This window comes from Gastrolobium bilobum, unplaced genomic scaffold, assembly GCF_033153095.1.
Source record: "Gastrolobium bilobum isolate Gb01-03AN ecotype WA unplaced genomic scaffold, APGP_CSIRO_Gbil_v1 utg99448, whole genome shotgun sequence".
In the NCBI taxonomy this organism is placed as follows: Eukaryota; Viridiplantae; Streptophyta; class Magnoliopsida; order Fabales; family Fabaceae; genus Gastrolobium; species Gastrolobium bilobum.
In genome coordinates, this window is record NW_026898044.1 from 1 (window position 1) to 12,691 (window position 12,691).

Sequence of the window (12,691 nt, forward strand, 5' to 3'; positions counted from 1 at the left end):
TTGTGAGGCTTCATGGGGTGCCTGAAAGCATTGTTAGTGATCGGGACCCGAAGTTCACTTCTCGCTTCTGGGGAGCATTGCAGGAGGCTCTTGGCACTCAGTTGAGACTGAGCACTGCTTATCACCCACAGACGGATGGTCAGACTGAGAGGACCATTCAGACGTTGGAGGATATGCTGAGGGCTTGCACCCTGGAGCAGGGTACTGCATGGGATCGATATCTCCCACTGGTTGAGTTTTCGTATAATAATAGTTTCCATGCTAGTCTGGGTATGGCTCCCTACGAGGCCTTGTATGGTCGCAGGTGTAGGACACCTACTTGTTGGTCAGAGGTTGGAGACACAGAGCGGTTTGGATTGGATTTTGTTCAGGAGACTACTGAGCAGATTAAAATGATTAGGGATCGTCTGAAAAAGGCTCAAGATCGTCAGAAAAGTTACTATGATCTCAAGCACCGGCCTCTAGAGTTTGAGGAGGGAGATCATGTGTTCCTGAAGCTGTCACCAGTTACGGGTGTGGGACGAGCCCTTGGAGTGAGGAAGCTGAGTCCTAGATTTATTGGACCCTACCAGATTCTTCGTAGGGTGGGACCGGTTGCCTACCAGCTTGCCTTACCTCCGCAATTAGCAAATTTGCATGATGTGTTTCATGTTTCTCAGCTGAGGAAATATGTAGCTGATCCTTCTCATGTGGTTCAACCTGATAATATTGAAATCCGGGAGAATTTGAAGACTCCTATTGGACCACTGAAGATACTCGAAAGAGATGAGAAGAAGCTGAGAAATAAATCTATTCCTATGGTGAAAGTCCAGTGGGAAGGAAGGACGCCTGAAGAGTCCACTTGGGAGCGGGAAGATGAGCTTTTCCGGCAATATCCTGAGTTTAAGGATAGGTACGTTCTTGATTTTGCGGACAAAAGCTAAAAGGTGGGGTGACTATAATAGCCCATCTTAATTAATTAGTAAATCAAGTGTAATTAATTAATTAAACATGTTTTAGTGAGTGAAATTAAGTATAAGGCTTAATTAAATGAATCTGAGTCACTTTGGAGTTAAAAAGTGTACTCAGTGAAAATTAAGGGGTATAAATGGGTACTGGCAAAAGTACCCAAAATATAAAAATAAAAATAGTAATATTCCTAGAATAATATTCCAGACTTTTGGGTAAAGTTTGGTAATTATTGGAGTTGAATAGATAGACGAACCAATACCCACATGTTACCACTTAACCAATGTTAAGTGGTAAAACACCAAAAAGAACCCCTCATTTCCCACCCAACCCGTCGAACCAGAAAGGAGAAGAGAAGAGAGGGAGAAGAGAGGGAAGAAGAAAAGGGAGAGAGAGAGAGAGAGAGCAAATCCCAACGGTTTTGGGTGATTCAAAAGCCTAAATCGCTTAGAATCTCGCCCTCTTTCATAATCCTTGCTTTGTTTTGAGTGGGGAGCATTGTGGAGAGAGATATTACCTCTCAAAAATTCGGCCCTTTGGTGAAAATTGGGGTTTTGAGAGTTTCTACCTCCATTGAAGCTTGAGGAGCCATCAATCCTTGGTTGTGTGACCATTGGTGGTAAGATTCTAACCCTTGAACCTCATGATTCCTTGAAATTTGCATGAGTTAGGGTTTATGAATAGTAAATTGGGATTTTGGTGAAATGTAGTTGAATTGACTATGTTCTAGGAAGATTTAAGCTTAGAGCATGTTGTGAAAAATGCTAGGAACGTCATTTAATCGGTGGAAATGAGCCTAGATAGTCATTTGGTAATTGTTCGTAACATTGGAAAATTCATGCTTGGATTGGTTGGTATTCTAGCATGTTGAACAATTAGTGAGATGAATGATTGATTGTGTCCTTGTGATGTCTAGGATTGAGACATTTGGACCAACCGTGAGTGATCAACCATTGGAGCAAGCTATGGAGCTTGATTAGCTCCATTGGATAGGTGAGTTCATGCTTATGTTTGGTATGAATTGTATAGCTTGGTTGATAGCTATGAGATGTTATTGGATGCAATATGTGTTAATTGCATTAAACCTTGTGTAGGTTTTGTTTGAGAAGTGAAGTATTGTAATTGACTGACTGTGGAACCTGTTGGTGGTGAACAAAGGTTGACTGAAGCATTGAGGTAAGCCTTCGGACCTTGGGTGTAATTCCCTTGACTGTTCTACCAAGCCCTGAAAGGGTGGAGGTTGTGATTGTGTATATAAATGCAATAAAATAGTGTAATGTTTTGTTATACGTATGTGTATGCATTTGGTGTGGCATAGGATGGTGTTTCCCTATGTTGGTATGTGGCATGACGATGCGTAAATCATACTTGGTAGTTAGCTGGCCAGTAGGACTATTTGCATCTGAGTTTCCTTAGGACAGCTTGAGAGCTCGAGGGATTTCTCCTGGAGATGTATTGCACTTTGCATAGATATGTATTTACTGCATTATTATTGTTATTGCTATTACACTGATATGGAACTGTGGGGTGGAGAGATGCTCCAAGGACCCCTGGTTTACTGGATATATTCGTATATCTCACCCCGTGTTGTGGGGACCCCCTTTCAGGTAAGGATGCTGCAGGAGCCTCTGGTGGCAAGTGGCCATACCTAGATCATGCATGAAATATGGCACTTCTTTGAGTTTATGCATGCCTTTTGTAGTTGACATGTATAGGATTTTATTTTGAAAGCCCATGATCATTTGTATATCTTGATTTATTGGATGAACTTAGCCTATGCTCATGCCTTTGGTTACACTTTTTGTTGATGGGAGCCAAGGGAATGATCATAGTGTTTTGTAAGCTAAGTTCTATGATTTGTAAAGGATATGTAATGTAAATGATGCCTACTTGGAATTCAATATATGCATGCTTGTTATGTATTGAGTGTTGAATTGGTTGGGCTGAAAATCAATTAGGTACCCTCTTCGTTTAAACTGGTAAACGATGAGAAAACAAAGGTCATGCTGCCCAAATTCTAGCTAAATCTCATGAGGAGAGGTTGGATGAGTGCTAGGATTTAGTTTTGGGGCATGGACATTTGGGGTTTGTAATGGGGATGCATTTTCCTCTAGGCTTGGACTTGAGAAATGTGGGAATTGGAATTCCCTGGCAGCGCGCTTAGGCGCCCAGGAGCGCGCCCAAGCGCCCTGCTGCCCCTGCGAGTGCCAATGCATTCTGCCTCCTCGCGCTGGAGCGCCCAAGTGGGGGCTGAAGCGCCCAGGATTGCGCGCTGGAGCGCCCTGGCGTGCGCTTAAGCGCCCCTTGCTGCAGAAAGTTGGGTGGCTTACTGCCCCCTCGTGTTTTAGCGCCCAGGGTGGGGCTTAAGCGCCCAGGGTTGCGCGCTTGAGCGCCCTGGTCCGCGCTTAAGCGCCCTTCGCCACTGAAGGAGGAGATGCTTCTGTCTCTGCGCGCTAAAACGTCCCCGTGGGAGCTTGAGCGCCCAGGATAGCGCGCCTGAGCGCCCTGTTTCGCGCTTAAGCGCCCATCCACACTGGAATGCCTGATGCTTACTGCCTCCGTGCGCTTAAGCGCCCAGATGGAGGCTTTAGCGCCCGATAGCGCGCGCTTGAGCGCCCGGTAGCGCGCTGAAGCGCGCTGGGCCTGTGACCAACACTCTCTTGTGTTGCTTCAAATATTCCTAACTTGGGCTACAGTGCTCCGATTTGAGCACGGTTTGAAGCCACGGGTAGCTAATGAAGAAACCTACAATATAGTAGAAGTTTTGAACTAAACAAGAAGTAAATTAATGGTTTAAAAATGGGAAATGAACATGATGTTAAGCTTAATTTATCTGTTTCCGCAAGGTAATATGGTTATGATCACGAAATTGGGTATTATAAGTTCGGTACGTTTTAAAATGAAAAATTTATCCGGATTTTAATTGAACCCATGTGATTGTAACTGCGCTTAATATCATAATGCGATGTTAACAAACCGGTTCTAGAACGGGGTGTTACAGGAAAGGTTGGTTTCTAAGACGATTTGAACTACTTTTGTTCGTTCTCATTTGCAACTCGCAGACATTTTCACCAAAGCACTTGGTCGTGTTCCATTTCTTGCCGTTCTTTCCAAGTTAGGCATTTCATGTCTTCATGCTCCAACTTGAGGGGGAGTGTTGGAATAGAAGATTCTATATGTTGTTATGATTTGCTGTGATATGTTGTAACCTGCAGTTTGTTAGGATATGTATAACTGAGTCTTATTGTAATTAGGTGTAGTTACTTATCTTTAGGAAGTTGTTTTACTATTTGGTAATAGACTGTTTGGTAACAGCCGTAACAGCCTATTCTATTTAAGATACATTGATGTACAGTTTTAAATTAATAGAAATACTATCAATTGATACCATTTATCAGTATGACAGCGATGATGATGTGGGAAACTCTCAGGAAACTTCTGAGTTGGTGGTTGCCCTTCCTAAGACACATGCTCCAGGTACAGACTCTGGCATTTGGATTCTTATCTATGGCTACCTCGTCCCACTAATATTTTCTCAAATTTCTAATAAACACATATAGTTTCTCTTTAAGAATAAAAAAAAAGTTATTTGTTAATTAAGATATTATAAAGTTATTCATATATCTTTACCTTCCATTTATGTATATTTAACATTTTTAAACATTTAAACAGTTTCATTGAAGTATATATAAACAATGGAAAAGTATTTATGCTATTACATGCAATAAATTTATCTCTTACAATTTCAAAATTACATTCTTTTTAAATTTAGGAAAAAAAATTCATAAAATTTTGAGAAAATTCATATTACGATAGAGAAATAATATTTCCAAAATACCTTTTATTTTTTTTCTTAAATTTCAAAATAATATTGTTTTGAATTAAAGATAACTTCATTTTCCCTCAGAATAAACATTAAATCCGTAAAAAAATTGAAGTTCTCAAAATGCATGTTTACGTAATGGAAACTCTATCATATAAAACACAATACTATGCAATGATTTAATTATCAAGTAAAGACAGATAAATAATTTTATATCTTTAAACCTGAAAATGATGATTTACAATTGAAAGTATAAATTTTTATTTTTATTTATATTACTTTCTTACATTCTTAATTACGAGTCACTGGCAAAAGGAGTTATTGCAGAACTTGGAATGGATAGTTTGTCCAAGGCAGCGCTACGACAGTTGATTCTTGAAGTTCTAAAAGACACTAACACCCAAGAAACCAGCAACCAAAATCCAACTTCAGAAATCATCTTAGACTTTCCTGTTAGGCCTGAAATTCAAACACCGTTCGAGCGTGAGTTGACTTCTTCAGGTGCATTAGAGGCAGAGCAAGATTTTGTTGAAAAAGTTCCTAGTTTAGAGATACCATTAATAGCAAGTGCACCAACAGATTCAGAACTAATTAAAAGGCCACGTCCATGTCCCTCGGATATTCCTCTACATGAAGCACATTCACATGTAAGTCTACTGTAAGATCTTCTTATTATTATTGGTGGAAACTAATGGCTCATGACTAATAATACGGAGAACCATGTTTGATGAACCAACAACACCCACTTGGAGAAATTGATATTAACTTTATAACTCTTCAGAGAAATAATGTAATACCACCTGACCATGTGCATCATGCTAAAAAACTTAACTGGAAATGAATAGTGCTTCCATATATACTTCTTGGAAATATATTACAACTTAATATTTTTATGCTATACAGTGTCCTAAAGAAACAGAGGATCAAAGCATTCAGAAGGGTACTATGTCAGAGAAAACTGTAACAGCAGCTTTGTCAGCTGATTCAAAAACAAGGAGCACATCACAAGGACCAGAACTTGCACCTCTAGAGAAGGCATTCCCTTGTTATGCTTATTATATTTTTCAATGGAAGTATGCTCCAAACTTAAATATCCATTTTGATTTTGTGCAGAGTATTAAAAGAAGTGTGTAACACCCCGTTCTAGAACCGGTTTGTTAACATCGCATTATGATATTAAGCGCAGTTACAATCACATGGGTTCAATTAAAATCCGGATAAATTTTTTATTTTAAAACATGCCGAATTTATAATACCCAATTTCGTGATCATAACCGTATTACCTTGCGGAATCAGATAAATTAAGCTTAACATCATGTTCTTATTCTATTTTTAAACCATTAATTTACTTCTTATTATTTCACAACTTCTGCTATATTGTAGATCTCTTCATTAGCTACCTGTGGTTTCAAACCGCGCTCAAATCGGAGCACTGTAGCCCAAGTTAGGACAATTTGAAGCAACACAAGAGAATGTTGGTCACAGGCCCCGCGCACTTCAGCGCGCTACCGGGCGCTCAAGCGCGCGCTCTCGGGCGCTAAAGCCTCCACCTGGGCGCTTAAGCGCACGGAGGCAGGAAGCATCAGGTATTTCAGTGTGAATGGGCGCTTAAGCGCGCATCAGGGCGCTCAAGCGCGCTATCCTGGGCGCTTCAGCTCCCATTGGGACGTTTTAGCGCGCAGAGACAGAAGCATCTCCTCCTTCAGTGGCTAAGGGCGCTCAAGCGCGCAACCCTGGGCGCTTCAGCCCCACACTGGGCGCTAAAACACGAGGGGACAGTAAGCATCCTATCTTTCTGCAGCGAAGGGCGCTTAAGCGCGAGCCAGGGCGCTCCAGCGCGCAATCCTGGGCGCTTAAGCCCCCACTTGGGCGCTCCAGCGTGTAACACCCCGTTCTAGAACCGGTTTGTTAACATCGTATTATGATATTAAGCGCAGTTACAATCACATGGGTTCAATTAAAATCCGGATAAATTTTTCATTTTAAAACGTACCGAACTTATAATACCCAATTTCGTGATCATAACCAAATTACCTTGCGGAAACAGATAAATTAAGCTTAACATCATGTTCATTTCCCATTTTTAAACCATTAATTTACTTCTTGTTTAGTTCAATACTTCTACTATATTGTAGGTTTCTTCATTAGCTACCTGTGGCTTCAAACCGTGCTCAAATCGGAGCACTGTAGCCCAAGTTAGGACAATTTGGAGCAACACAAGAGAGTGTTGGTCACAGGCCCAGCGCGCTTCAGCGCGCTACCGGGCGCTCAAGCGCGCGCTATCGGGCGCTAAAGCCTCCATCTGGGCGCTTAAGCGCACGGAGGCAGTAAGCATCAGCATTTCCAGTGTGGATGGGCGCTTAAGCGCGCAACAGGGCGCTCAGGCGCGCTAGCCTGGGCGCTCAAGCTCCCACTGGGACGTTTTAGCGCGCAGAGACAGAAGCATCTCCTCCTTCAGTGGCGAAGGGCGCTTAAGCGCGGACCAGGGCGCTCAAGCGCGCAACCCTGGGCGCTTAAGCCCCACCCTGGGCGCTAAAACACGAGGGGGCAGTAAGCCACCCAACTTTCTGCAGCAAGGGGCGCTTAAGCGCACGCCAGGGCGCTCCAGCGCGCAATCCTGGGCGCTTAAGCCCCCACTTGGGCGCTCCAGCGCGAGGAGGCAGAATGCATTGGCACTCGCAGGGGCAGCAGGGCGCTTGGGCGCGCTCCTGGGCGCTTAAGCGCGCTGCCAGGGGATTCCAATTCCCACATTTCTCAAGTCCAAGCCTAGGGGAGAATGCATCCCCATTACAAACCCCAAATGTACATGCCCCAAAACTAAATCCTAGCACTCATCCAACCTCTCCTCATGAGATTTAGCTAGAATTTGGGCAGCATGACCTTTGTTTTCTCATCGTTTACCAGTTTAAACGAAGAGGGTACCTAATTGATTTTCAGCCCAACCAATTCAACAACTCAATACATAACAAGCATGCATATATTGAATTTCAAGTAGGCATCATTTACATTACATATCCTTTACAAATCATAGAACTTAGCTTACAAAACACTATGATCATTCCCTTGGCTCCCATCAACAAAAGGTGCAACCACAGGCATGAGCATAGGCTAAGTTCATCCAATGAATCAAGATATACATATGATCATGGGCTTTCAAAATAAAATCCTATACATGTCATCTACAAAAGGCATGCATAAACTCAAAGAAGTGCCATATTTCATGCATAATCCAGATATGGCCACTTGCCACCAGAGGCTCCTGCAGCATCCTTACCTGAAAGGGGGTCCCCACAACACGGGGTGAGATATACGAATATATCCAGTAAACCAGGGGTCCTTGGAGCATCTCTCCACCCCACAGTTCCATATCAGTGTAATAGCAATAACAATAATAATGCAGTAAATACATATCTATGCAAAGTGCAATACATCTCCAGGAGAAATCCCTCGAGCTCTCAAGCTGTCCTAAGGAAACTCAGATGCAAATAGTCCTACTGGCCAGCTAACTACCAAGTATGATTTACGCATCGTCATGCAACATACCAACATAGGGAAACACCATCCTATGCCACACCAAATGCATACACATACGTATAACAAAGCATTACACTATTTTATTGCATTTATATACACAATCACAACCTCCACCCTTTCAGGGCTTGGTAGAACAGTCAAGGGAATTACACCCAAGGTCCGAAGGCTTACCTCAATGCTTCAATCGACCTTTGTTCTTCACCAACAGTTTCAGCAATCAACTTTTACAAACATACACCTACACATGGTGTAATGCAATCAACACATTGCATCCAAGAGTATTTCACAATCAACCATCAATTACTCAATTCAAAGCACAACCCAAGTATGAGCTTACCAATTCCAATGAGCTATTCAAGCTCCATAGCTTGCTCCAATGGTTGATCACTCACGGTTGGTCCAAATGTCTCAATCCTAGACATCACAAGGATCCAATCAATCATTCAACTCACTAATTGTTCAACATGCTAGAATACTAACCAATCCAAGCATGAATTTTCCAATATTATGAACGATTATCAAATGACTATCTAGGCTCATTTCCACCGATTAAATGACATTCCTAGCATTTTCCATAACATGCTCTAAGCTCCATTCTTCCTAGAACATAGCTAATTCAACTACATTTCATAAAAATCCCAATTTACTATTCACAAACCCTAACTCATGCAAATTTCAAGGAATCATGAGGTTCAAGGGTTAGAATCTTACCACCAATGGTCACACAACCAAGGATTGATGGCTCCTCAAGCTTCAATGGAGGTAGAAACTCTCAAAACCCCAATTTTCACCAAAGGGCCGAATTTTTGAGAGCCAATATCCCTCTCCACAATGCTCCCCACTCAAAACAAAGCTAGGATTATGAAAGAGGGCGAGATTCTAAGCGATTTAGGCTTTTGAATCATCCAAAACCATCAAGGTTTGATCTCTCTCTCTCTTCCTCCCTTCCTTCCTCCTCTTTTCTCCTTCTTCTTCTTCTTCTCTCTGTTTCTTTCTCGACGGTTGGGTGGGAAATGGGGGTCACTTTTGGCTTTTGGTCACTTAACATTGGTTAAGTGACTTTAAGCGGGTATTGGTTCGTCTATCTATTCAACTCAAATAATTACCAAACTTTACCCAAAAGTCTGGAATATTATTCTAGGAGTATTACTATTTTTATTTTTATATTTTGGGTACTTTTGCCAGTACCCATTTATACCCCTTAATTTTCACTGAGTACACTTTTTAACTCCAAAGTGACTCAGATTCATTTAATTAAGCCTTATACTTAATTTCACTCACTAAAACATGTTTAATTAATTAATTACACTTGATTTACTAATTAATTAAGATGGGCTATTATACAGCGCGAGGAGGCCGAATGCATTGGCACTCACAGGGGCAGCAGGGCGCTTGGGCGCGCTCCTGGGCGCTTAAGCGCGCTGCCAGGGGATTCCAATTCCCACATTTCTCAAGTCCAAGCCTAGGGGAGAATGCATCCCCATTACAAACCCCAAATGTCCATGCCCCAAAACTAAATCCTAGCACTCATCCAACCTCTCCTCATGAGATTTAGCTAGAATTTGGGCAGCATGACCTTTGTTTTCTCATCGTTTACCAGTTTAAACGAAGAGGGTACCTAATTGATTTTCAGCCCAACCAATTCAACAACTCAATACATAACAAGCATGCATATATTGAATTTCAAGTAGGCATCATTTACATTACATATCCTTTACAAATCATAGAACTTAGCTTACAAAACACTATGATCATTCCCTTGGCTCCCATCAACAAAAGGTGCAACCACAGGCATGAGCATAGGCTAAGTTCATCCAATGAATCAAGATATACATATGATCATGGGCTTTCAAAATAAAATCCTATACATGTCATCTACAAAAGGCATGCATAAACTCAAAGAAGTGCCATATTTCATGCATAATCCAGATATGGCCACTTGCCACCAGAGGCTCCTGCAGCATCCTTACCTGAAAGGGGGTCCCCACAACACGGGGTGAGATATACGAATATATCCAGTAAACCAGGGGTCCTTGGAGCATCTCTCCACCCCACAGTTCCATATCAGTGTAATAGCAATAACAATAATAATGCAGTAAATACATATCTATGCAAAGTGCAATACATCTCCAGGAGAAATCCCTCGAGCTCTCAAGCTGTCCTAAGGAAACTCAGATGCAAATAGTCCTACTGGCCAGCTAACTACCAAGTATGATTTACGCATCGTCATGCAACATACCAACATAGGGAAACACCATCCTATGCCACACCAAATGCATACACATACGTATAACAAAGCATTACACTATTTTATTGCATTTATATACACAATCACAACCTCCACCCTTTCAGGGCTTGGTAGAACAGTCAAGGGAATTACACCCAAGGTCCGAAGGCTTACCTCAATGCTTCAATCGACCTTTGTTCTTCACCAACAGTTTCAGCAATCAACTTTTACAAACATACACCTACACATGGTGTAATGCAATCAACACATTGCATCCAAGAGTATTTCACAATCAACCATCAATTACTCAATTCAAAGCACAACCCAAGTATGAGCTTACCAATTCCAATGAGCTATTCAAGCTCCATAGCTTGCTCCAATGGTTGATCACTCACGGTTGGTCCAAATGTCTCAATCCTAGACATCACAAGGATCCAATCAATCATTCAACTCACTAATTGTTCAACATGCTAGAATACTAACCAATCCAAGCATGAATTTTCCAATATTATGAACGATTATCAAATGACTATCTAGGCTCATTTCCACCGATTAAATGACATTCCTAGCATTTTCCATAACATGCTCTAAGCTCCATTCTTCCTAGAACATAGCTAATTCAACTACATTTCATAAAAATCTCAATTTACTATTCACAAACCCTAACTCATGCAAATTTCAAGGAATCATGAGGTTCAAGGGTTAGAATCTTACCACCAATGGTCACACAACCAAGGATTGATGGCTCCTCAAGCTTCAATGGAGGTAGAAACTCTCAAAACCCCAATTTTCACCAAAGGGCCGAATTTTTGAGAGCCAATATCCCTCTCCACAATGCTCCCCACTCAAAACAAAGCTAGGATTATGAAAGAGGGCGAGATTCTAAGCGATTTAGGCTTTTGAATCATCCAAAACCATCAAGGTTTGATCTCTCTCTCTCTTCCTCCCTTCCTTCCTCCTCTTTTCTCCTTCTTCTTCTTCTTCTCTCTGTTTCTTTCTCGACGGTTGGGTGGGAAATGGGGGTCACTTTTGGCTTTTGGTCACTTAACATTGGTTAAGTGACTTTAAGCGGGTATTGGTTCGTCTATCTATTCAACTCAAATAATTACCAAACTTTACCCAAAAGTCTGGAATATTATTCTAGGAGTATTACTATTTTTATTTTTATATTTTGGGTACTTTTGCCAGTACCCATTTATACCCCTTAATTTTCACTGAGTACACTTTTTAACTCCAAAGTGACTCAGATTCATTTAATTAAGCCTTATACTTAATTTCACTCACTAAAACATGTTTAATTAATTAATTACACTTGATTTACTAATTAATTAAGATGGGCTATTATACAGCGCGAGGAGGCCGAATGCATTGGCACTCACAGGGGCAGCAGGGCGCTTGGGCGCGCTCCTGGGCGCTTAAGCGCGCTGCCAGTGAATTCCAATTCCCACATTTCTCAATTCCAAGCCTAGGGAAAGATGCATCCCCATTACAAACCCCAATTGTCCATGCCCCAAAACTAAATCCTAGCACTCATCCAACCTCTCCTCATGAGATTTAGCTAGAATTTGGGCAGCATGACCTTTGTTTTCTCATCGTTTACCAGTTTAAACAAAAGGTACCTAATTGATTCCCAGCCCAACCAATTCAATAACTCAATACATAACAAGCATGCATATGTTGAATTTCAAGTAGGCATCATTTACATTACATATCCTTTACAACTCATGGAACTTAGCTTACAAAACACTATGATCATTCCCTTGGCTCCCATCAACAAAAGAGATGACCAAAGGCATGAGCATAGGCTAAGTTCATTCCAATATACAAATCATAAATCTAGCATTGCCTATTCATTACAATTCTATACATGTGAGCTACAAAACAACATGTACAATCTCAAAAGAAATGCCACATTTCATGCATAATCCAGATATGGCCACTTGCCACCAGAGGCTCCTGCAGCATCCTTACCTAAAAGGGGGTCCCCACAACACGGGGTGAGATATACGAATATATCCAGTAAACCAGGGGTCCTTGGAGCATCTCTCCACCCCACAGTTCCATATCAGTGTAATAGCAATAACAATAATAATGCAGTAAATACATATCTATGCAAAGTGCAATACATCTCCAGGAGAAATCCCTCGAGCTCTCAAGCT

General features: G+C 41.5%; 2 long non-coding RNA genes across 2 annotated transcripts; both read right to left on the bottom strand.

The window, feature by feature from the left end:
* Positions 1-7,989: 7,989 nt before the first annotated feature.
* Positions 7,990-9,248, bottom strand: LOC133312359 (uncharacterized). The gene is made up of 4 exons (XR_009751674.1): positions 9,017-9,248; positions 8,643-8,719; positions 8,477-8,543; positions 7,990-8,045 (listed from the first exon to the last, which is right to left on the bottom strand). It is a non-coding gene; the product is annotated as an uncharacterized LOC133312359 (long non-coding RNA).
* A 970-nt stretch (positions 9,249-10,218) lies between these two features.
* LOC133312363 (uncharacterized) lies at positions 10,219-11,450 on the bottom strand. Its single transcript, XR_009751676.1, has 4 exons — positions 11,247-11,450; positions 10,873-10,949; positions 10,707-10,773; positions 10,219-10,275 (listed from the first exon to the last, which is right to left on the bottom strand). It is a non-coding gene; the product is annotated as an uncharacterized LOC133312363 (long non-coding RNA).
* Positions 11,451-12,691: the final 1,241 nt, after the last annotated feature.